This window comes from Phalangium opilio, unplaced genomic scaffold, assembly GCF_054372755.1.
Source record: "Phalangium opilio isolate 3A_F unplaced genomic scaffold, DU_Popi_V2 ptg000032l_1, whole genome shotgun sequence".
Taxonomy (NCBI): Eukaryota; Metazoa; Arthropoda; class Arachnida; order Opiliones; family Phalangiidae; genus Phalangium; species Phalangium opilio.
The window spans coordinates 4,603,239-4,628,210 of NW_028324159.1; positions in this window are offsets into that span (position 1 = coordinate 4,603,239).

Genomic DNA, 24,972 nt, shown 5'->3' on the forward strand with positions numbered 1-24,972 from the left:
CTAGATATATTTCTTCCCCTCTGTCTGCAGCGTTGTCAGATCCCAAGTGAGGCAGTTCTTTAAAGAGTAAGTAAAGACATTTTCCTGGAAAGGTTAATTCCTTCATTTTTGGTAAATATGAAGTGAAAAATGTTCATTTCCAAAGTTTTATAAAAATCTGAAGAGCGGTTATTGAATTATAATGAAAACAAAACGAGATTTAGAAAAGGCACCTTTTGTAAACATTGAACACGTGCAATATAGATCTGACGTCAAGAGAGGTGACTCCGTTGTTGGCAGGTATAATGCATTGGTTTGTTATGGGATGACGTGTCTAATTCAGTCCCTCTAAGATAATATTTCTGACTGGATACTACCAAATACTACCGCGGCTAGTGAAAAAACTCCCAGACCGCTTCGGTTTCCTACTAAACCTCAATATAGGAGGAAATACATAAGGAATATAAATTTTGGTGCGGTAAAATCAAAACCAAAACTAAAAAATGAATAGTGACATTGACAGTGAAAACGAAGTATACTATTCCGATTTATCGACTGGCTCAAGTGATGTAGATTATGATTATGATTCTAATTCTGATTTTGTACACTCCTTTGAATCTGAGGATTCTAATTTGGGACTTCATAATGGTAACGAGCATCAATGGGAAATTTTACCATACCAATTTGAGCCTCTTGCTCCTTTAATTGCACCCGCGTTACCGCGTAATGAACCTGAACTAAATAATGAACCTCCAGATGGTCATGAAAGGCTTGGTAATAATGACTGGTAAGCGGTTGAACGACATTTCATAGCACAGCTAGGATGCTAATATATTTTAGAGTAGGTGCACTTGTGGGAATTGCCAAATAATGGAAACTATAGAAGACAGTCAATGTTGTAATGAAATGACAGAGTCGGTGGATAAAATGTGGGAAGAAACATGCATACTGGAGCATGGCGAGTTTTATGAAGTTTGCTAAATGTATTTCAACTAAGATTCGTCTATCTGGATCACTATGACCCAAGAGGTGGAAGAGGAGCGCCTGAACCACCGGAGGGTTTTATACATTGGTAAAATTACATGGGTGGACGTTTTTATGCCTAATATTATTATTATTGTAACCGTAAAATTTAAAACTAGGAAAGGGAGCCTAATTTCACGGCTCACAAAGAAATTAAATTAAAACTAGAAAACTAGGAAGTTTCCAGGTCACCCGTTTAAAGGACTTATTGTCCATGACTAACAATATTTACCAGATGATCCATGGCGAAGTAAGGATGGACTCAGAGTTAAATACAAAATAACTTTTATTGAGCGTTTAAAGAAAACAATAAACTGGTCTTAACGCGAACACTGACTAGACTGCTGTGTACAGATTGTAGGCGGGGGTTTTTATCCCCGCGAACTAATGTTTTTTAATAGTTTGACAGCGGTGGCGCTTAAGGCGCCACTTCGGGACAATTTAACATTATACAAAAATAATTGTAAAAAATATAAATTGAGTAAAGCAGACGACGCGGTTTTTTCCCGGGAAGGAGGTTCTGGCTGAGGACGGCTACATCCTCCCCCCCAAAGAAAAGTCGTCTGCTGCGGCACTCTTGTTCCCAATCCGCTGAGTCTTGGGCAGGCGGCGAGGAGGGCCTCCTGGCCTCGGCAGCAGTCTTCTGTCGCTGCTAAGTCTCGCGATGGCGAATTCCATGGGCGGCGTCAAAACGTTATGTTTCGTTCCGAACAGTCTCCCATGGTTCTCGCGAGATTGCTTGACGGGCAAAATTAAAATCACACGAAGTCACATCGGTGATTCCATGCACGCGTAAATATGCGGCAACGTCTGGTCGAGACCGGAGAGTCTTATGCGGATATTGTTCTGGAGGATGGTATTAAATGTCCATTTCCGGACCTCCAGGCTTAGGATTCTTCCTCAGCACTATCTCACGTTTCCATCCTTTACGAAAAGGATTGACGAATCTCATGGGATTGACGGGAACAGGGCTGGACAATTCCATTTCGTCTTCCTCAGATTCGGAGGAAGAACTGGAATCGTCAGGGTGAGATAGAGGAGAGGGTCGAGGGAGAGACTTTTCCCTCGAGCTCCTATTAGGAGAGGAAGGTGGAGAAAGGTCTGGCTGCATCCGATTCACTCGGAAGACCGCGGGAGGATCGGAGAATAGGGCGAATGCGTCTGGCTCAGATTCCTCAGGTAGATCAGAGACTTCTGGGAAAGGCTCTGGAACTTCTTCGGATGGGGAAGAAGAGGATCCATTGGAGGATGAAGAGGAGGGTTGATTGTTCCTCGTTTCTTCACCAGACGACTCGGTCTGCGCTTCTTGATCTCTCAACAGTCGTTGTCTTCGTTCTCGCCGAGTCTCACGACGTTCGTCACCAGTACTGACTCCCGCGTCCTGAAGTATAGGTACGGATTGCGACGAGGTAGAACTTGAAGATGAGCTCCGTGACGTTGAGGATGACTGACTTCCGTCCGGTTGGCAGACATCTTTATTCGACCAATATAGCTTTAAGTGCGCGATATTCTCGATTCCTTTGCTTTCTCCGGGTTCGGGGCTTCTAACTGATATCGCAAGCGGTCTAGCTTCTTCGCGATCTTGTAGGGACCATCCCATTTGGGACATAACTTAGCGGCGACATCACGTGCCGCTTGAGACAAAGGATGCGTCTCTTTCCAGACAAGCGCACCAACGGGAAATTCAATTTCTTCCCGCCTCTGATCGTAATAGCGTTTCTGGTGCGCTTGCGCTTTCTTCGCAAGCTCCTTAGACAAAGCAAGTTGCTTTGCTAAAGCTGAGAGCGAGGCGGACCTTTCAACAAAGTCCGCTACTGGCATACCCACGTCTAAGTCCCAGGGAAATCTCGGTTCCCTACCCATGTTCAGGTAGAAAGGAGTTCTTCCTGTTGTCGTGTGTGTAGTCGAGTTGATGGCAAACTGGATGAATGGCAAGTTCTCGTCCCATCTTCGGTGATCTCGACCAACGAACATCGAAATGATTTCGCCCAGAACTCTGTTTGTGCGCTCCACGATGTTACTCTGAGGATGATACGGAGTGATGTATCGTGGTTTGACTTTGAACATCTTGAGAATGTCCTTCCAAAGTTGAGAAATGAATTGTGTCCCGTTGTCACTCACGATGGCTTTCGGACATCTGTAGCGAACAATCATGGAGACGAGTTTCTTCGCACACGTTCTGGCTGTGATGTTCTTCATCGGGTACAGTTCGACAAATTTGGTAGCATAGTCCGTAAAAACCAGGAGGTATTTGTGATGTTGACGGCTTCTTGGTGGAGGACCCATTATGCCCACTCCCAGCAAATCAAATGGCTCAGTAATGGCCGTAGGCGGCATGAGACCTGGACGTTTTCTATTGCGGGCCTTGTGCATTTGGCACAAAGGACATCCGCGGACGTACTGGGTAACGTCCTGCCGGACCGATGGCCACCAGTATCTGGCTCGTACTTTGTCGAAGGTACGATCTCGACCTCGATGTCCAGATAGAGGGTGGTCGTGAAATAAGCGGATGGCGTCCCGCCGGAACCGCTGTGGCAAATAGATTTTCGCTGGTTGTCTACCATAGGCCTTTCGGTACAAGACATCGTTCTTCAGTTCGTAGTACCGATGTCTTTTCGGATTATCTCCTGATAACTGGACTATGATGTCCTTGGTGGCTTGTTCATCTTGTTGGGTATTCCGCACTTCTTCCAGCGTGAAAGAGTTGTACAATGCGTGATTGGCGGGAGGAGCTAATCCGCTACTGGTTGAGGACGAAGTCGACGTCATTGAAGAGGACTCCGCTGGACTGGAACCTTCTGACGAGGACGGTGAAGTCATGTCTTCCAACGACATGGCTAATAGTGAGACAGGCGCTCTTGATAATGCGTCCGCAACCTTGTTCTCAACTCCCTTCTTGTGTATGATTTTGAAGTCATACGTCTGCAGGTACATTGCCCAACGAACAAGTCGAGAATTTGGTTCTTTCAAGGTGAACAACCACTGGAGAGCTTTGTGATCGGTGACCACAGTGAAGGGTATGTTCTCCAAGTATGGCCGGAACTTTCCAACTCCCCAATAGATGGCAAGACATTCCTTTTCCGTAGTGGTATATCTTCTCAGGACGTCGGTCAGCTGTTTACTGGCATAGGCAATAGGTACCTCGACGTCATCTTGAATTTGTGACAGGAAAGCTCCAAGTCCGGCGTCGCTAGCATCCGTTGTCAGGATACAAGGCAACTTAGGGTTGTAAGCCGCTAAAGGAGGCGCCATGCAGATCGCATTCTTGATGGCCTGGAACGCTTTCTGCTGTTCTTCTTTCCACTGGAACGGAACGTCTTTCTTCTTGAGATGGTTTAACGGGGCAACGATCTTTGAATACTGCGGGATGAATCGTGAGTGCCATCCCGCCCTGCCCAGAAATCTTTGGATTTCTTTCACGTTCTTCGGGATTGGAAAGTCTACTATAGCCCTAGTCTTGGAGGGATCAATGTGAATCCCTCGTTCATTAACTATATGCCCTAACACGGTCGCTTCGCTTTGCGCAAAGCGACATTTCTTGGTCTGAAGCGTAAGGCCCGCTTCAGACAGTCGGTGAAAGACATATTCTAAGGCTTGCAAATGGTCTGCCCAAGTACTGGATGGAATGACTATGTCGTCCAGATAGACACAGATGGAAAAATGATGTCCATCCCTGAAGACTTCGTCGATGAGTCGTTGGAACGACGACGGCGCATTGGATAGACCGACTGGAAGTACTTCGAACTCGTACTTTCCCGCGTGCGTGATGAAAGCAGTCTTCGCTTTCGCCTGCGGATGGAGATGTATCTGCCAATAGCCGCTCTTCAAGTCCAGTGCTGTGATGAACTTTGGGGCACCCATTTTCCCTAATAGTTCCTATATTCTCGGAAGCGGATGTGGATCTTTCACGGTTACTTTATTTAAAGCGCGATAGTCGACGCAGAAACGTATCTTTCCGCACTTCTAGTGGACAAGTACCACAGGCGACGCGTAAGGACTAACGGATGGCTTCACGATTCCGTCGCGGATCATTTCGTGAAGATGATCTTCAATAATCCACTTTTTCTCGTCGCTAACACGATACGCGCGTTGACTAACGGGAACATCGGTGGTAGTATGTATCTCGTGATATACTAAGTTAGTCCGATCCGCTTATTCCGAAAATAGTTTTGGAAATCGTAATAGTAAAGTTTTTAAGTCTTCCTTCTGTTAAGGACTCAGTGTAGGCGACGCGACAGCTTGTTCAATATCCTCGATAATCTGAGGTGTTGGAGTCTTTAATCCCGGGAGATTAAGCACGAATGGAAACGGTTTTCCGTCAATTTGACACGTTTTCGTACCAAAATCCAAAATCGCCCGATGTTTATACAGGAAATTCTTTCCCAAAATAAAATCGTTTGGAAGTGACGGAACTACGTGAAACTCTTGCTTTAGTTTCAACTGTCCTAAGCGGAAGTCTATTCGCGCGCGTCCCTTTGTAAAGACGTAACGTCCATCGCCTAACACTATACATTGAGTCTCTTCTTCTTCCGGAAGTACTAAGTCGGGTTTTAATGTTCTGACTAAATTACGCCACTGATATAAGCTGATAAAACAAGCATCAGCGCCTGAATCTAGTCTGGTCGCGAAAGTCCCATGCGAATATACGGGAGGATCAACCTCACAGCGACGCAAATCCATAGAGCCCATTTCCATAGGGGGCTTTACTTTCTTCGCGCGGCGGGAAGACGTTCCCCTTTCGGTCTTCCCGCTTTCGCGTTTCCCGAAGCCTGTCTTTGCGCGACTTCTTCTTTGTCCGGGCAGGCGGTAGTATAATGCCCTAAGCATCCGCACTTATAGCATTCTATGTGACTTAATTCGTTTTGCTCTGCCGGTGTAGATCTATTGGTATTTCTTGCGGTTGGTGTCGCAACCCTTGATGTCGCACCTCCCCCCGGCGGTTTTGTCAAAACCGCGGCGGTGGGAGAATTTCTTCTCCCACTGGATTTACGCGGGGTAGACTTTGCACTGTCTCTAGGATACAATGTGCTAGAAGGGGTCGCCCGTAAAATTTCTTCGGTTACGCGGCCCTTCTCTATGAAACTGCGCATTGTCCTTATGCTATCTTGAAAGACATGGATGCGTATTTCGGGGAGGATATTTCGCTTGCAAATACCGACCAGTTCAGAGTCTGTATACGGAACGCGAAGGTTCTGATTCATCGCGGTATTACTCGCGATGTACGCGTCAAAAGACACACCGGCGGATTGTTTAAATTGCGCTATTTCTAGGCGGAAGGATTCCTCCGCTCGTACCGAAAAGAAATAGTCTCTAAACGCGCCTTTCACGGTACGCCACGTTAGTGCTTGATTAGGCCTATTCAAGTATCTAAACCAAATTAATGCACGACCCCTTAATAATTGGGGGAGAAGCGCGATAATGTCAGATCCTGACATGCTGTGATAATCCGCGAATTCCGTCAAAGTCCGAAGGAATTCCGGCGCGCTTTAACCTTCAACACCACTAAATATTAAGTGAGGGGGTGGTTTTGGCCTATTTTTGGCAGCTGGTCTAGTGCCTACATTCGCTAACGTAGTTGCTAGAGTTTGAATAGTTTGTAGCCAAATATTTGACGCTGCACCTTGCGGTGGCGGCGGCGGAGGTTGGAGTCCTCCAGCCGCTTGTCCTTGCGAAGGACTAGTACCGAGGCTTGGAGGGGGAGTGATCCCCCTCGGGGGAGTATGGGATCCCGGTAACTGCGCGTTAATCGTGGCGATCAAAGCATGCGGATCGGGTGGATTCATGACGCGACAGTTAATGAGTTTAAGCAAGGCACAAGTAATTCGCACAAGTACGCGAGTAAGTACAATTGGTAATGTTAGTCTTATCAAGTCCTGGCAAGCTCGCCACTTTATGTAACCGTAAAATTTAAAACTAGGAAAGGGGGCCTAATTTCACGGCTCACAAAGAAATTAAATTAAAACTAGAAAACTAAGAAGTTTCCAGGTCACCCGTTTAAAGGACTTATTGTCCATGACTAACAATATTTACCAGATGATCCATGGCGAAGTAAGGATGGACTCAGAGTTAAATACAAAAGAACTTTTATTGAGCGTTTAAAGAAAACAATAAACTGGTCTTAACGCAAACACTGACTAGACTGCTGTGTACAGATTGTAGGCGGGGGTTTTTATCCCCGCGAACTAATGTTTTTTAATAGTTTGACAGCGGTGGCGCTTAAGGCGCCACTTCGGGACAATTTAACATTATACAAAAATAATTGTAAAAAATATAAATTGAGTAAAGCAGACGACGCGGTTTTTTCCCGGGAAGGAGGTTCTGGCTGAGGACGGTTACATTATGTAGTCTATTTTAATCTAAGTTGGGTTACTTTTGCTAGAGCTTACAGATATTTCGCTTATAGGAAATATATTAGATGGCTTCATCCAGGAATTATTTTAGGAAGAGGGAATCGTAAGCCAATAGCTAGTTGCGTAGTGACAAGAATAAGAAACGCTTTTCCCTCGGACATTTACTGTGGTTTCAGACCAGTTTTTTAATTTGAAAATACTATAGTCAAAGAATCTCAAGACTCAATGGTTGTTTAAAAGTATTAAACATGTGATATGATAAATTTAGATTTATTCCTTTAGTTCTACCAGCTTTTAACATTTATTAGTAAATCTACAGCGATGAGTGTTATCTTCTACTGCGTCTTCTTTTTCTGGGTGATTATATTTTGAACTTAGTGGCAATGGTGCCTTTCTCAAAATTGAGGAGGATTTATTAAACCCATCCTCATAAGATTCCTCAGCAAGGCTTAGCACCTTCTCCATTAATATTTCTACATATTCATAGGTAGAGCCATTCATAATTGGCCTTACAGAACATTCACCTCCCTTAAATTTAGGGTAATATACAGCCCAACGACGTCTATTGTCTTTAGTTGTTGCTTGTATGTTAGAAGAGTTTTCATTGTAATGCAAGACAGCTAATTGCAATCTTGCTTTCATTCCATGATAAGAATAATGGGTGTTCTTGGGAGCAAACAGAATTATAATGGCGTGATAAGCCTCCACCGATGATGTTTGACAAGTAGAAGAAATTTGCTTAACATCCTTCGAATAAGTCTTGATGATTTTAGCCAATTTCTGATATGGTTCTTAAACTATATTTTGAATTGGTAAATATCAACTGCATTAATTCGAAGAATAGATATTTTTAAAATGCACAAACCAGGATCCATCCAGTTCTTTTGCCTCTCATTTGGATTCAAAACATCATGTTCGCATTCAGGAAATAGTTCCCCATGATTTTTATGAATATTAATGACGTGGCGAAGAATAGATTTCCACGTAGCATCAATAAGTTCTGGGTTCCCCCCACTGGAGTTAGCGATCCAGTATACATGATTTTGGATGCTACGACTCCATTCCTTCAAAATTTCACACCCTTTTGTGGATGCTTTAGCCAACTTTGATTTTATAGCTGCAATTTAGATTGGTTTAAATTAATTTTTTTAATTCTCTCTATAGTGCAGTCCACCTTGGGTTTACAGCAGTGTTGGCGGGTATCAAATTTTATCCAATGCAAATTTTTATACCTGTATCGGTATCGCTAGTTATCAGTTAAAATGTATCTTATAGACCAGAACTAGGAATAGGGCTTCCAACTGTATACTCAAGGCGGAATATACATTATTTAGAAAACGGGCCTAACATTTAACAAAATGCCAACAATCGAAAAGATGCTGAATTTTAGGGTGATATCTCTTTAAATAAATTCTGATCTGTACATGTCTGTCTGTGACAAGAGCAACTATGTTCATTTTCTTAGATTTTAGAAATTTTAGACCTTTTTTAATCCTAGCTCCATAGCGACACTGTTCTTGACTTCATTGCTCTATTTAATGTAAAATAAACGTTAGTCTCTCTCTCTCTCTTAAAAAAGTACATTATTGAATTATGCAAACCTGGGTTAATACGATGTGAATTATTTTTTTCAATGAGCTCTCAAGAAAACAATAGCTACCATATTTGGCGCAAAATCCTGGTGAATCACATCGTCCATCTCCTCCAAGGGTTAAAGGCTTGCCTTTCAACATATTCAAACTATTCTTCTGGTACATTTCCCATACCTACAACGTAATTAAAGATCAGACCTTCTGGTATAACTAACTTATGATTAAACTCACACTTTTCACCGCTCGAAAAAGAAACGCTTTTTGAATTGAGAAAAATGTTACACGAGTAATCATTTGAATTCCAGCCAAATTAAACATTCGAATTGCTTTAGAGGGATTCATTCCAGAAACAAAATTGCAGCCGCAATTAAAACATTTCCTGCAGGTTTTTTTCCTATATCTGGTTGATTTTCCATGTAAATTTATGGTTGTTGGTACAGACAGCCTTGATTGTAATGCAGGACCCTTGAATGTGTGTGCTTAAGGAACAGAGAGCCACGCACTGGAAACAAAACTTGAAAAGCTGCAGTAGGCAGGACTCAAATACTATCAGCTTTCGATCTTTTAGCACATCTACACAACGACATTTTGGGGATTTTCTCATATACATATTAATAACACCGCTTAGGCCTTGGTTTCATCAAAAAAAAAACACTGTCTAATTGTCTATTGCGGCAGCCGTATTGCCTATAGTGGTAAGTTTTACACTTGCACAAAACTTACGTAAGATTAACTGTTTATTTTACGAAAACACGTTCAAACTTTCCAAAATATAATTTATATCACTAATTAAGAGTATAAGACGGCCATCACGCCAACCGTATATTTTTAAAAAGGAGACTGGCTGCACTGGCAGTCTAGCACTATCAGTAGGAGGCGAGATACTAACTGGTAGGAAAAACTGGAAAGAAAAGTACCAATTTTACTACTATCAGAGCGGTCTAAATCCCTAAGCTATGACGTCAGACAGCAGAGACAAATTCAATTCTATTTGGCGGCAATTTTAGGACCTCTTTTTTTATCAATATTTGAAGTTAATTTTTAAATATGTAGAGGTGGATTTTTGCTGAAATTTTTTTTTATTCTGAATGAGGACGTTGAAATCTATAGAAATGTATGATTTCTACAGAAATTTAAGGAGTAATCAAAATGTCTTTACTTACTCTTTAAGTCGGCGTCAAAATTCAAACGTTTAAAAAGAAAGACGTCAACACGCGAATTTCTTATATTTTTGTGTAGTTTTTGAAAACTTTACTATAATAGTAATATATAGTATGTATCAACAAAATTAATAAAAGTTTTGTGGTATTTTAATTTGTATTAATTAATTAAAATTTTTTTAGTTAATTATATAATTTATAATCTGGTAAGTCTTCTTCGTACCCACAATGTCACTTATGTCAGCACCAAAAAAGGGTAATTTAAATCTAATTTTAAGCATATGTATTTCAACACCTGTCTAAGTTTAACTCATTGTTTCAGTATATAATCAGAGAGTTCATATTGGTAGCAGTATGGAGAAATGGGTTGATTTATGAAAAACGTTAGGGAACACAAATGAGTAGTTAGCAAAGCTGTTAATTGATAATTAGTTAGTTTCATAATTATTTGATCTTTTTAAGTATTTCTATGAATTTTAACATCTTCACTTGAATTAGTTGCGGTAAAGATCCTATTACACAGGCAGTTTCAAAGTACACCCAAACAGAGTATTTGCAAACTTCAAATTTTACATGCCAAACGGATGTTAAAATGTTTTCAACAAACATAAACTGTTAGACAGTGTCCATTGGTTTAAGCAACGCAACCACAAGCCCAAAATTTATGTTTCGTAGTCCACGGACTTATGAAAGATAGAGACATACAAGTGTGTAGGATTGTATAATAATTTTTTTTATTACATATTTTAATAAGACGAGCTTTTTTATCAGAAAAACCATCTCCTAAAACACCAAGGAGCAAATATGGTTTAGCCATAGAATCCCCATGTGATTTCAGTTCCCCAACCCCTAAAGTAACTAAAAGGAGGAACTCAACACCTGTTGAGTATACCTCATCCTCAAAAAGAAGACTCTTATGTGATGTTTCAATTGTGTATGTTATTTGTATATAGTTGAGCGTAACAAGCATTTACGAAATAATAAAAACTTTTCCCGCGTGTAGTCCAAGTTTAGAGTGTGTTAAAGAAGAGTCAATAGATGGTTCTCTAGAAAATTTCGAGTAAGTCTTATTGTTTTTATAGCCCAGGACTTTTAGGGTTTGACCTAGAACATTTGAACATAAAGATGAAAATTGGTACATGTGTTATTTTCAACCGAACAAAAAATATACTAAAAGTCCCCTGCTGTAGAGCGCGAGCTTTCGCCGCCATCTTGGAAAATGGCCGCCGGGAATGCCAGCTACAATGTATTCCACATTCTTCTTCAAAAATTATGAAAATTGGTACACATTATGACTGGGACCACATGAGCATCATAGAAAAACTTTATAGCTCTGTGTTCGATAGTTTGGTCGCCATATTGGAAAATGGCCGCCGTGAATGCAAGGTACAGTATATTTCACCATGTTGTTGGAAAATTACGAAAATTGATAGGTATTACAATCAGAGCTTTGTGAACCTCATAGTAAAATATTGAAGCCATTAATCAGATAGTTTGGCCGCCATGTTGGAAAATGGCCGCCGGGAATGTCATTTAGATAGAGTATATTATTCATAAATTATGAAACTTGGTAATTATTATGTTGAAGACCGTCTAAACATTATTATTGAATATTGAAGACATGCTACTGATAGTTTGGGCGCCATCTTGAAGAATAACTGCTGGAAATACTAAATGTATTTCAAACATACAAATCTTTTCGAAATTCCTATATTGAGTAGATGATTTTCATTAACGTAATAAACACCAAAAAATAGCCCTCTGCAAGTCGATATTATAGACGCCATCTTTAAAAATGGCCACTCGAAAATTATTACCCCAAATTCTGAAAGAAAGAAAAGTTATTCAAAGCTGTAATTCTCAACATGTTGATTAGGGTATATAATTTAATATGGGGGTTTATACATTCTCGTGTTGTTAAAGATTAGATTTAAGACAAACCTCTAACATTTCATTCACATTCATGTCGTCCGCCTGAATTTTTTTCACAATAATTGCATGTCAGAGGCCTTGATTAGGCGCAGCACCTACCTAGGGGCTCATCATATTCCAAATTGAACCTGCGTTAACGCCGTCAAGGCACACGGGATCGGCCAGCGGCCCCGACAAACGCCCCTTGAGCAGGTGACAGAAGCTGGACACCGTCAGCGGCGAGCCCAGCCAGAAGGTGGTCGGTGACAGGGAAGGATTAAGGCAGCAGAAGGCTCGAGGGGACGGAAGATTTCCCTCCAAGCACATCAGTGCCACACGACCAGTGTTGGGCAAATCGCGAATTACGTTGTACTACCAAGCGGGGGAAATTCGGTGAATGATCGAAAAATTCGCGAATTTGCCCACCTCTGCACACGACCGAAACAATGTATTCGCGACCCTCAGAGGGTTGCCAATAGCGGATTGAGCCAATTAAGGCAACACCTGGGCGAACGGGGCAAGGAACGATCTGAACCAAGGACGAACCCAAGCAACTCCCGAACCGGCACACCGAACTCGGGCCCCCTCCGCTACAAGAAGCCCTTTTGCATCTGATCCATCACAGATAGTACAGCGACAATGTCCACGCAATGGTGCGCAAATTAATTCGGATCATCCACATCCACCGTAGAGGTAGAGGTTCCGCAGTTACAGATTAGTAGTATTAAACCTTGGTCTTGAGTGGCATGAATGGAACTTAGTATTCGGGATCGCGAACCCATACCCATTCTTCGCGGTTTAAATCGTTTCCTAGCCATTGAAGTTGCGGAATGTCTTGGTTCTTTTGCTACAGTAGCACACCCGAATTGAAAAGTCTTCAGTCTTAAGTCTGCAACCAAAACCACACCAAGAAGAGAATCTCAAATCGAGACATTTGAGAAAAAAAGGCTCATAGAACAATTCTTTCATTTACATGCTGTAGCTGGATGTGGTTATGATAAGGTGGGATTTAAAGTAATGACAGATAATCAACATCTTACAAATACGTTGAGAGTTTTTAACGAAAATATTAAGTCAACAAGAGCTAGGAAACGATTTAATCCCGAACAGTGGGGATGGGTTCGTTATCGCTAAAGTCAAAGACCCATTCACACCACTGTGATTCCTGCATCAAATATAGCTTTGCTTTACTTTTTTTCAGATTTTAGGATAGTAATCTTTCAGTGACCATTTTTAAAGATGGGGTCGATAACTTAGACTTGGAAATAGTTATTTTTATGGTGTTTATTACGTTCATGAAAATCATCTACCCAGTAAAGAAATATCGAAAAAATTTATATATCGGTATTATATTTGGCATCTCACGCAGCCATTTTCCAAGATGGCGCCCAAACTATCAGCAGCACGTCTTCAATATTCAGGTACGGTGATTACACGGTCTTCAACAATAAATTTACCAATTTTCATAAATTTTGAAAAGTATACTGAGATTAGGTTTGGTTCTCGCCGCGATCGGTTGCACAGTTTTTCGCTCCCCGCGATTTTTTTTCTTACTTAAGCCTCGTCGAACACCGACTTTATTGTCTACTTGTTTAGTTAGTTATTTTATTTATTTTTATTTTTGTATTCAATTTGACCTTCATCAGCAAAACCGTATGTAAGTACAATTATATGTGAAAGTGATTGCAATGGCTACGCGCGGTTCCTGCGATAATTGCAAAGAGGCAATTGGACCAAGACAACACTTCGTTCAATGTAATAGCTGCCAGATCCAATTTCATGCGAAATGTCTCAAAATCACTAGTGATTTTGCAGACTCTTACTGGGGAAAGATTAATAAAAACATTTGTAATTTCACCTGTGTGTCCTGTAAAAAAGTAACTTCTAAGGATCACACAAATAACGACTCTACTTTGCCAAGAAGTATAACCGCGGACGAGTTTCTAGACATACTTAATGAATTTCATCAAACAAGCAGCTTAACCAGGAATAAATCTAATATTCTGGAAGGTATTTACTCAATACTTGAATTATTAATGGACAAAGTAACAGTGTTACAAAATGAAATTGGTCAACTCAAAGCTGATAAGGATAAATTAAGAACTGATATGGCTAGCGCCCCGCGCGCTATAGACTTCTATCAAAGATTACCCCCCACCAGCTTTCCCCAAGGTAGCTTCATGGGAGCTCAAAAACCTATAATCAACACCAGCGAACGCATCCCCAAGGGTCCAATACAGGGGAATTCAAAACACTCGAAGACATCCGACCGGAATAGAAACTTAAACGCTAAAAAAACAACCAATCCTAATCATGAACAACATAAAACTATCAAAGTAGGCGGAAAATTGTCCGAAAAACTAAGAGCCCTGCCACCTAAGCCTAAAATTATCCATAAAAGAGCAATCTTTATATCGCGGCTCCCTCCTAATACCACAAATAATGACCTTCAAGAATGTATTTTGGATAGTACGGAATTCAAAACAGTGATATGTACACGAATTAACTCAAAACACCCTTCATATGCCTCATTCTACGTAACCTCAGAAGACAACGAATTCGACCTATTAAATGACCCGATAAATTTTCCTGAAGGCTGCTTCATGGCCAATTTCAGGGGTCACTTATACCCCGAACAGATATACGTCTTTAAGGATAAGGATCAAGAGCCAATTATCTCGAACGAAGACATTTTGCACATTGATGACGTCTAACCACCTAAATATTTACTATCAAAACGTTAGGGGTTTAAAACTAAATCTACCGAGTTTTATTCAAATTGTACCCTCCAAGACCATACTATAATCTGTCTAACTGAAACTTGGCTCACCTCTTCACATCATTCAAGGGACTACTTTCCAGACAATTACGTTGTGCTTCGATCTGACAGGAGAACAAATTCACGTGGGGGTGGTGTATTAATCGCTATATCGAAGGAACTTCATTTTATAAGACGCCCGGACATAGAAAAGAACTTCGAATCAGTCTGGTTAGAAATTAGACTCTCACAAGGTCACAAGCTTATGTTAGGCAATGTATATATGGCCCCAGATAACCCGGTTCTTAAATATTCAGAAGTGGCATCACATATAAAACATAATCTTATGAATTTTGATGGGCAAATACTCTATTTGGGTGACTTCAACTTGCCTGCAGTTGACTGGGATAGGGGTACAACATCTCTTTGTAGGCACGATATAAAACTTAAGGCAGATGGCTTTATTGATATGGCAGCATCATGTAATTTGAACCAATTAAATCCAGTTCAAAACCACCAAGGGAAGGTTCTCGACCTATGTTTCAGCAATAATCAGTATTGTTACGTAACCTCTTTAAACGATTATCCGTTAACACAGATTGACTCATATCACCCACCCTTAACAATACGTTACTACACTCCATCCCTGAATTACAGTAGACCAGTTACAACTAACAATTATCCTGACTACAGAAGGGGCGACTATCATAAGCTCTATACATTGATCAGAGACAGTGATTGGCCCCGATTTTACGAATCGAGCAATGTCAACAAGGCGGTTGAAATTTTAACTAACTACATAAATATAGCAATTCAAGCAACAATACCGCGAAAAAAGGAGGCAAATGCTAAGAGTAAATTGAAACACCCAGAATGGTTCTCTCCTGAGCTTCGTTTGGCTTTACGACGTAAGTCATATTACCACCGTAAATTTAAGAGGAAACCATCGACTGAAGCTTTAGATAATTACAAACATTATCGCGCAAAAGTAAAAAAGATCCTTGCTAGAGACAGATTTGAATACGGTCGTGTAATAAATAATTCGCTCAAAAATGATCCGAAGAGATTCTGGTCCTACGTGCAATCCAGACGAAATACACCGAGAGAAGATATCATTTTAGAGAAAAATGGTCAAATACTCACCGATCAAACCGAGATAGCAAGGGAATTCGCCAATTGCTTCTCATCGATTTCTGAAGATAATACCGATCCGGATATCGTCATTAAGGAAAATGACAACGCCATCTTACTATCACGTTTAAAAATATGTGACTTGGATGTTCGGGCTGCTATAGACAAACTGAAACCTAAAACAACGACAGGTTACGATGGCATTCCCAATTTTGTTGTAAAAGGTTGTAGAGAGATTCTATGTGCTCCTCTAGTGCACCTATTCAACTTATCACTCGATCATGGTTCTTTTCCTGAAATTTGGAAAGTAGCCCTAGTCTCACCCATTTTCAAAAAGGGATATAGAGGGGATGCCAGCAATTACCGTCCAGTATCTATTCTTAGCTCCTTGGCACTGGTATTCGACTACATAATTCATGGGTACCTCTATAAATGGTTCACCCCAAATCTCCCTGCAACTCAACACGGGTTCGTAAAGGGACGCTCAGTGGACACCAATCATTTATCATTCCTTAGCTTCGTAGAACCTTTGACAAAAAATTCTGGGCAGGTTGATGTGGTCTACTTAGACCTCTCTAAAGCCTTTGATAGAGTGTCACACCAACTAACACTTAAGAAATTATCCGCTATGGGTTTATCTGGCCCTTTACTACTATGGATTCAAAGCTACTTGAAAGGCCGCAAAAACTTCATAAAATGCAACAACCATTTTTCTGACATCTTTTTCGATGTTACCTGTGGAGTACCTCAGGGCTCCGCACTGGGTCCGCTATTGTTTAACATATACATCGCTGATATTCCAAGCTACATATCTAACTCTAAACTATATCAATTCGCCGACGACATAAAGTGCGCATTATCAATATCAGATATCAAAAATTGCGAAACTCTCCAGAATGACCTACTAAATATTCAAAGATGGTGTAATTCCAATAACATTCCAATAAACGAAACCAAAACCAAAATAATCACCTACACACGAAAGTACAGTCCCATTTTGTTTGACTATAAGCTCAATGATAAACTACTTGATCGCGAAACGAGTATTTCCGACCTGGGGGTAATCTTTGACCACAAACTCTTATTCACGGATCACGTGGACTATACCTCTACACGGGCACGCAGAACGCTAGGAGGGGCCTTGAGCATATCACGACAGATCCGCTCACACTACTATTCAAAACTATTGTTCGTCCTATTTTAACATTCGGTTCCTTAAGCTATAGCCAGACTTGTAAAACCAATCTAGAAAAATTGGAGTCGGTACAAAGAAAATTTATCTTTTACTATAAGACGTATTTCACGAATCTGAAAACTTACCATTACGACGAAGTGCTACTGTCATTACAACTAGAAAGACTACAGTTGGTTTTATTAAAACTTGACATAATATTTTTGTCTAAAATCATAAATTATAAAGTTACCTGTACGGATATTTTGGATCAGATAAGCTTTAATGTATCGAACTGTAACACTAGAAGTCGTTTACTATTTTACAAGAACTTGAAAGTCAACCCACTAAATAGGATGATGACTAATTACAACGACTTTGGTAACTCTATAGACTTGTTTAATGGTGTTCTCAACTTAAAGAAAACTAAAATCGATGGTACTAGAACGTAATATCTTAAGATAATTTTAGTTTTTTAGAGTTATCTTAACGTATACTTAATTTTAACATATATAATTTATTGTATCCCCTACGGACGAATTCCATATTGGAAAGTTTTGTTTCTTTTTCTGGTTTTAACTTAATTTTATACTGTGCACAACCTTGTAGGTACTCTTGTATTGTTGCTGTGTACATTAAAGAATTATTATTATTATTATTAAATGACATTCCTGGCGGCCATTTTCCAACATGGCGGTCAAACTATCTCATGAATGACTTCAATATTTTACTATGAGGTTTACACAGCTCTGATTATAATGCCTATCAATTTTAATAATTTTCCAACAACATGGTGAAATATAATGTACCTAGCATTTACGGCGGCCATTTTCCAATATGGCGAACAAACTATTGAACACATGCCATGATGTCCATGTGGTTTCAATCAATATGGGTGCCAATTTTCATAATTTTTGAAGAAGAACGTGGAGCACATTGTAGCTGGCATTCCCGGCGGCCATTTTCCAAGATGGCGGCGAAAGCTCGCGCTCTACAGCAGGGGACTTTTAGTATAATTTTTTTTGGGTCAGAAACAACACATGTACCAATTTTCATCTTTATGTTCAAATGTTCTAGGTCAAGCCCTTTTTTGGCCTATCTGTCCTGGCCTATTAATTACATTCATCAAATGTGGTTTAATAATCCCCAAAACGCCTTATTTTAGTGATGAAGGTGAAATACTCCCATTAAATTTCAAAAATTGTACCGAAGCCAACGAACTCTCTGATGTACGGATTTGCTGATCTCATGATTATTTTAAAATCGTAATTCCATTGATTTTGAACTAAAAGTTATGTTCTTTTCTTGAAGAAGCTTTCGGAATCAATGAAGACTCTTTAGATAGCCTAATTATGGAAAACCACTGCCAAGTAACAAGAAAAATATTTTTTTTAAAACAATATAGTGAAAGTTTTTCCTAAAAAGTTGTTTTTCTCATGGTTAGAAAAACCGGTAATATCAAGTGGTGATTGAAAGATCACTAATCCTCTTCATGCAAGGATTTATGGGATTTTGTGTTTTTTTAGTGTAGCCTCTTGTTATTACTATTTTTACCAGGAATAAATGTTGTGTCCCGCGATCATGTGACTCGCTATAAGTAACATTCAAACTGGTTGTGATATGTCTTGTCTTTATTTCTGTAACATGCTTCAGCTTTGAAGAATGTTATTTCTCAGAAAGAGATTCTCAGTTAGTCTTTTGTGTTTGTAAACCTCGATTTTCTGACGAAATTGGTGAAAGACTGCTACTCAAAGAAATGCTCTCATTGTGGACAAACTTTGGATTACAGACTTAGAGAGAATTTAGGCTCGGCAATAGTTTATTCTTGGGTCTGTCCTAAAAGCAACGGTGCCAAGCATACAAAGGTAAATGAAAAATGGTACTATTTCCCAAAATGCTGAAGTATAACACTCATCTTTAAAATTAGGGACAATGGGCCAGCCAAACACTATTTCAGAACACCTATTCTGGAAATCTTTTGCTAGCCAGTTGCATACCTCTCTCTGGTAATCTTTAATCAAAGATAGCGAAGTACTTCAGTCACTCTAATGTAAAGTTTTTTTGGAAAGGACGCATATTTATATTTTTATTTTTTACTGCTTAAATTTTAGAGAATCTAATTACAGCAATTTACACAATACATTAGAATCAAAAATATACAAATTATGTACATTAGAAACGAAACTAGACAAATTGTATACACAAAAAACCAAAATAGACAAATTATATACATAAAAACAAAAATAGACAAATTATATACATAAAAAACAGAAATACATAATTAAATACATCAAAAACAAAAATACACAAATTAAATACATCAAAAACAAAAATACACAAATTAAATACATCAAAAACAAAAATACACAAATTAAATACATCAAAAAACAAAAATACACAAATTAAATACATCAAAAACCAAAATACACAAAAAATACATTAGGAACAAAAATACACAAATTAAATACATAAAAAGCAAAAATACACAAATTAAATACAGTAGGAACAAAAATACATAATTAAATACATCAAAAACAAAAATACACAAATTAAATACATCAAAAACAAAAATACACAAATTAAATACATTGAAAACAAAAATACATAATTAAATACATCAAAAACAAAAATACACAAATTTAAAGAAATGAAAATTTTAGTGGCCATAATGAAACGCGCCCCGCCTAATACGGGGCTGAGGACGACCACGCCCTCCATTAATATTTTCCACTTCGGTAAACCCTTCTTAATGTCCATATGGAGAGGGATACGCATTTCTTATGCCCAAAACACAACATGAGGGCAGGAGTGTTCTATTTCCTATGCCTAATTTCCCATAAAGAAATAGGCATAGATTTTGATACCCTTGGTACCTCATGTTTATATTGGCGACATTTAGCTCATCACCGTCATTGTATATCTCTCGCCTAATTCTCATGACCATAACTAACACTGCTGGCTCAAGGCACAGTAGCTCAAAAATCGGGCGGCGCCCAATGCATAAATTTTGATAGCCGCAGCAGACATTTTCAACGGCTGTGGGCATTTCTCTGCAATTCCCACACACACACCAGTCTCTAGTTGTGGCTACAGGACTATGGGGTTCAATTGACCCTGAAATGCAAGCCTCCATTTCCTGTTCGGGGGCCTCATTAAGGGCTGTGTTGTGTGGGGAGTTTGTGTTTATGTGTGGCGTTGTCATGTGTTGTATGGTACTAGGCACTTTAAACGCCTCAAAAACTGATCCGCATGTATCGGCTTCACGATCGATAACTTTTGAATAGAATGGTTTATTGTGTTTATTATCACAGTCATTCACTGAATATCAAGAGGTTTGGGGGTCTAGACTAGAGGATAGAAAATCAATTTGTGCGGTTAATGTTAATTTAGAACTTCCAGAATAACGCCTCCATGTTAGTTATTTTATTTTGCCGCGAGATTCAACGCCAGACGGACCCCAAGTTCAGTATATGTGGGGTTGCCTCTAGCCAAAGAGGAGAGAGAGAAGGATGTAAATAAACGCGCTTTATAAAATCCGCTGGAAAATAGGTACGGGGGTTGGAGTAAAAACCATTTTCAGTACGTTTAGTTTTAGGACGTCTATCCTCTGCACATGGGGGCGGGAACCTACTCGTCTAGTCTCTGTAATCCCTTGCGCTAATCTACCTCGGCGTACCGTAGATTTACCACCCTTCTCACCTCACGACGCATGGATCACCGCAACCTATTCTGATTATCCCATCTCTCTCTCCTCTTTCATCTAGCGGTGTCTCTTGGCGCGAAGCGAAAAAAAACGCGGTTTTTTGCCTCCCATGTCGATTTGCACCTAGGTGGAAAGTACCGAGGTGCTAATCACTCTCAGATTTCCTGTACCCCGATTACGGATTACACGTAATCATATTAGTATTGTCAAGGGTTGGGCATTTAAATATTACGCGTAACCCCTCTAGTAGAGTTAAAGCAAAAGTATAGAGTATATCTATATAATTTTGCTTCAAGTTACAGAGTTGTACATACACCGATTACACTGAGTGGCTGGCCCTTCAAAAAGTACCATCCCGTAAAATGTGCTTGTATATCATGGCTCGATCCGTATGCGCGCTTGTTACTCGGCCACTTCTATATGCGACACATCTCGGAGAATCATATCATTGCACAATACCTTCTTCTAATAGTCCGTCCTGCTCTATAACTCGCTGAACCAGCAAAGAAGCAAATTTTTTTAGTTTTTCGATATCCATCGTGTTAATTTCATCCTTTATACAGGTTGTATCTGAAATGGACGTAGGAGCGGAAGTATTTGGGTTCCTGGGGCCAATATAAGGCGAGACTGTGGTATGACATTTTGTCGTACGCCAACCCATTTGGAAGTTACTTGAACCTAACACTTGCTAGTTTCCATAAATCACAGCATGTTGAAACTCATAACGAACATCATTGTAATACAACATGTTACGATTAGTTTGTTGAAACAACTGACCGATACTAACGGGAAACTGACAGCGATAAGTAGCGGAAATTAATAAGAAACACCGACATTTTGCTTCATTCTTCAAACAATCGAAAGGTTGCAAAATCGTTCATTTTGGTTTGTGTACAAGACTACATATTCGGCGACGTCTTGTTTCCTTTAAATTAGCAAATTATTTTTTCAGGCTTTAAAACACTTTGAACCTTTAAAAGAACGTTTTTTACCGTTTTTATTGGCAATTTTCATAGAATAATTCTAAGGAGTAAGAATGTACATTTCCTTATGGGTAAATTACATTGTCTCTTGCATTGCACGTAGGTCTCGTGTCGTTCTCAACGCTGGTAGATTGCTACCAGTTATTAAACGTCAATACGTCATTAGTCTAAAGTTTTAGGGTGGTCTGCAAATCACTATAAAACGTTCGCATGCTTTGATACTTCAATCATTTCTCTCACAGTTCCTTGTTTTGACTATGGCTAGGTATACTATGAGTGAGTATACAGATATGTTGTTAGCAGAACGATTTGCCCAAGGTAATGCAGCAGACGCCGTCCGTGTGTACGCCAAACGCTTTCCAAACAGATTGCGCCAACCGGACTACCGCGTTATACTTACGGCTGAAAGAAGACTTCGTGAAACAGGACAGTTCGCTGTTCTAGGGATTGACCGGTAACCACATCGGGCTCGAGTTGTGAAAGAGGAGCGCATTTTGGATGCTATTGCTGACGATGCAACTACTAGAGTAGATAGCAAGTATTGCTTTTGGGCCACTGGCGTCAGACAGTGCCAGATGGCACCAGCAAATATGGCGTCAATGAATAAGACATTGCACCAGTAAAAATGGCGTCAATGAATCAGACATGGCACCAGTAAATATGGCGTCAATGAATCAGACATGGCACCAGTAAATATAGCGTCAACGAATCAGACATGGCACCAGTAAATATGGCGTCAATGAATCAGACATGGCACCAGTAAATATGGCGTCAATGAATCAGACATGGCACCAGTAAATATGGCGTCAATGAGTCAAACACGGCGTCACATTTTTCTCCCAATATTGTTGTGACGTCAGTGAAACGTACATGACGCGCCACAGTCTTCCTATGACGTCAGCGAATCAGGCGCCCCCTCTTAATGGGAACATCTTAAACTGTAATGATTAATACAAAAAATTGAATTGACTTAATGTGTTACTAATTTTTTGGTTGGCTTATCTTTAATCTTATAACACCCATAAAATATTAATTTTATTAATTTTTAATATTAAAAACATAAAATTTCTCTTATCATAATATATTATTATTTGAACTGATAAGGGAAATAAACTCTATTTCCAAAACTCTGTCTCACATTGCCAACAGTAAAGTGAACTTTCGATCTGATAAGAGAACCAATAATGATTTTGAAATGATAAGGGAGATAAACTCTATGTCCAAAACTCTGTCTCACATTGCCAACAGTAGAGTGAACTTTCGATCTGATAAGAGAACCTATAATGATTTTGAAATGATAAAAGCATATCCCTCGATTTATCCATTCTTTCACATACATACCGAGGAAATGAACAAATATTTGATCTTCCTAAAAGTATGGATTAAAAGTAAATAGAAAAGATGGCAATTGTATCACCTAAACATAAACAAAATCAAATTCAAACCATACTAAACAATGATAAAAGGGTAAAACTCATTTCCAAATCATCGGTAAATTTCCTCCGAGCGCGAGCGAGCAAAGGTTAAATTAATAAGTGCAGAAGTGAACTAATTTCATCTTTCTGTTCTATGTTTCACTCTTCCTGTTCTAGGTTTCGCTCTTTCTGTTCTAGGTTTCGCTCTTTCTGTTCTAGGTTTCGCTCTTTCTGTTCTATGTTTCGCTCTTTCTGTTCTATGTTTCGCTCTTTCTGTTCTATGTTTCGCTCTTTCGGTTCTATGTTTCGCTCTTTCTGTTCTATGTTTCACACTTTCTGTTCTATGTTTCACTCTTTCTGTTCTAGGTTTCACTCTTTCTGTTCTATGTTTCACTCTTTCTGTTCTAGGTTTCGCTCTTTCTGTTCTAGGTTTCGCTCTTTCTGTTCTAGGTTTCGCTCTTTCTGTTCTAGGTTTCGCTCTTTCTGTTCTATGTTTCGCTCTTTCTGTTCTATGTTTCACTCTTTCTGTTCTATGTTTCACTCTTTCTGTTCTATGTTTCACTCTTTCTGTTCTATGTTTCACTCTTTCTGTTCTATGTTTCACTCTTTCTGTTCTAGGTTTCACTCTTTCTGTCCTATGTTTCACTCTTTCTGTTCTATGTTTCACTCTTTCTGTTCTAGGTTTCACTCTTTCTGTTCTAGGTTTCACTCTTTCTGTTCTAGGTTTCACTCTTTCAGTTCTATGTTTCACTCTTTCTGTTCTATGTTTCACTCTTTCTGTTCTATGTTTCACTCTTTCTGTTCTATGTTTCACTCCTTCTGTTCTATGTTTCACTCTTTCTGTTCTAGGTTTCACTCTTCTGTTCTAGGTTTCACTCTTTCTGTTCTAGGTTTCACTCCTTCTGTTCCATGTTTCAGTCCTTCTGTTCTATGTTTCACTCCTTCTGTTCTATGTTTCACTCTTTCTGTTCTATGTTTCACTCTTTCTGTTCTATGTTTCACTCTTTCTGTTCAAAGTTTCACTCTTTATGTTCAAAGTTTCACTCTTTATGTTCAAAGTTGCACTCTATCTGTTCAAATCTTCACCATTTATGATTAAAGTTTCAACATTTATGATTAAAGTTTCACCATTTATGTTTAAAGTTTCACTCTTTCTGATCAAAGTTTCACTCTTTTATGTTCAAAGTTTCACTCTTTATGTACAAAGTTTCACTCTTTATGTACAAAGTTACACTATTTCTGTTCAAAGTTACACTCTCTCTGTTCAAAGTTTCAGCATTTATGTTTAAAGTTTCACTATTTATGTTCAAAGTTTCACTATTTACGTTCAATTTTTCCCTGTTTCTGTTTAGACATTTCTTATTTCTGCTGAAACGTTTTTTATTACTGTTCAAACTTTTCTTATTTGTGCTGATACGTTTTTTATTACTTTTCAAACTTTCGTTGTTCCTGCTGAAACGTTTATTTTGTTGCAAGTTTATTTATCCTTTTTCCTCAAGCTTTTCATGTTTCTGTTCTAATTTTTATTATTTCGGCGATTTAATTCCTTTTTCCGAAATTCTACATCGCTTAACTAATTTCTATGGTTTTGAAATCGAATTTCAATGTTCCATAACCAAAATTCCCATGGGATATAAATGTGATGAATACCTTATTACCTAATAATGTATGAATTCCTAGAATATAAACGTCTTACTCTTAATCGGAATACATTAATTTATGATTTTAAATTACTTTAGTATTGTGAGATTTAGAACTCCAGATAAATTCCTAATCCAACTGCAAAAGTTTATATG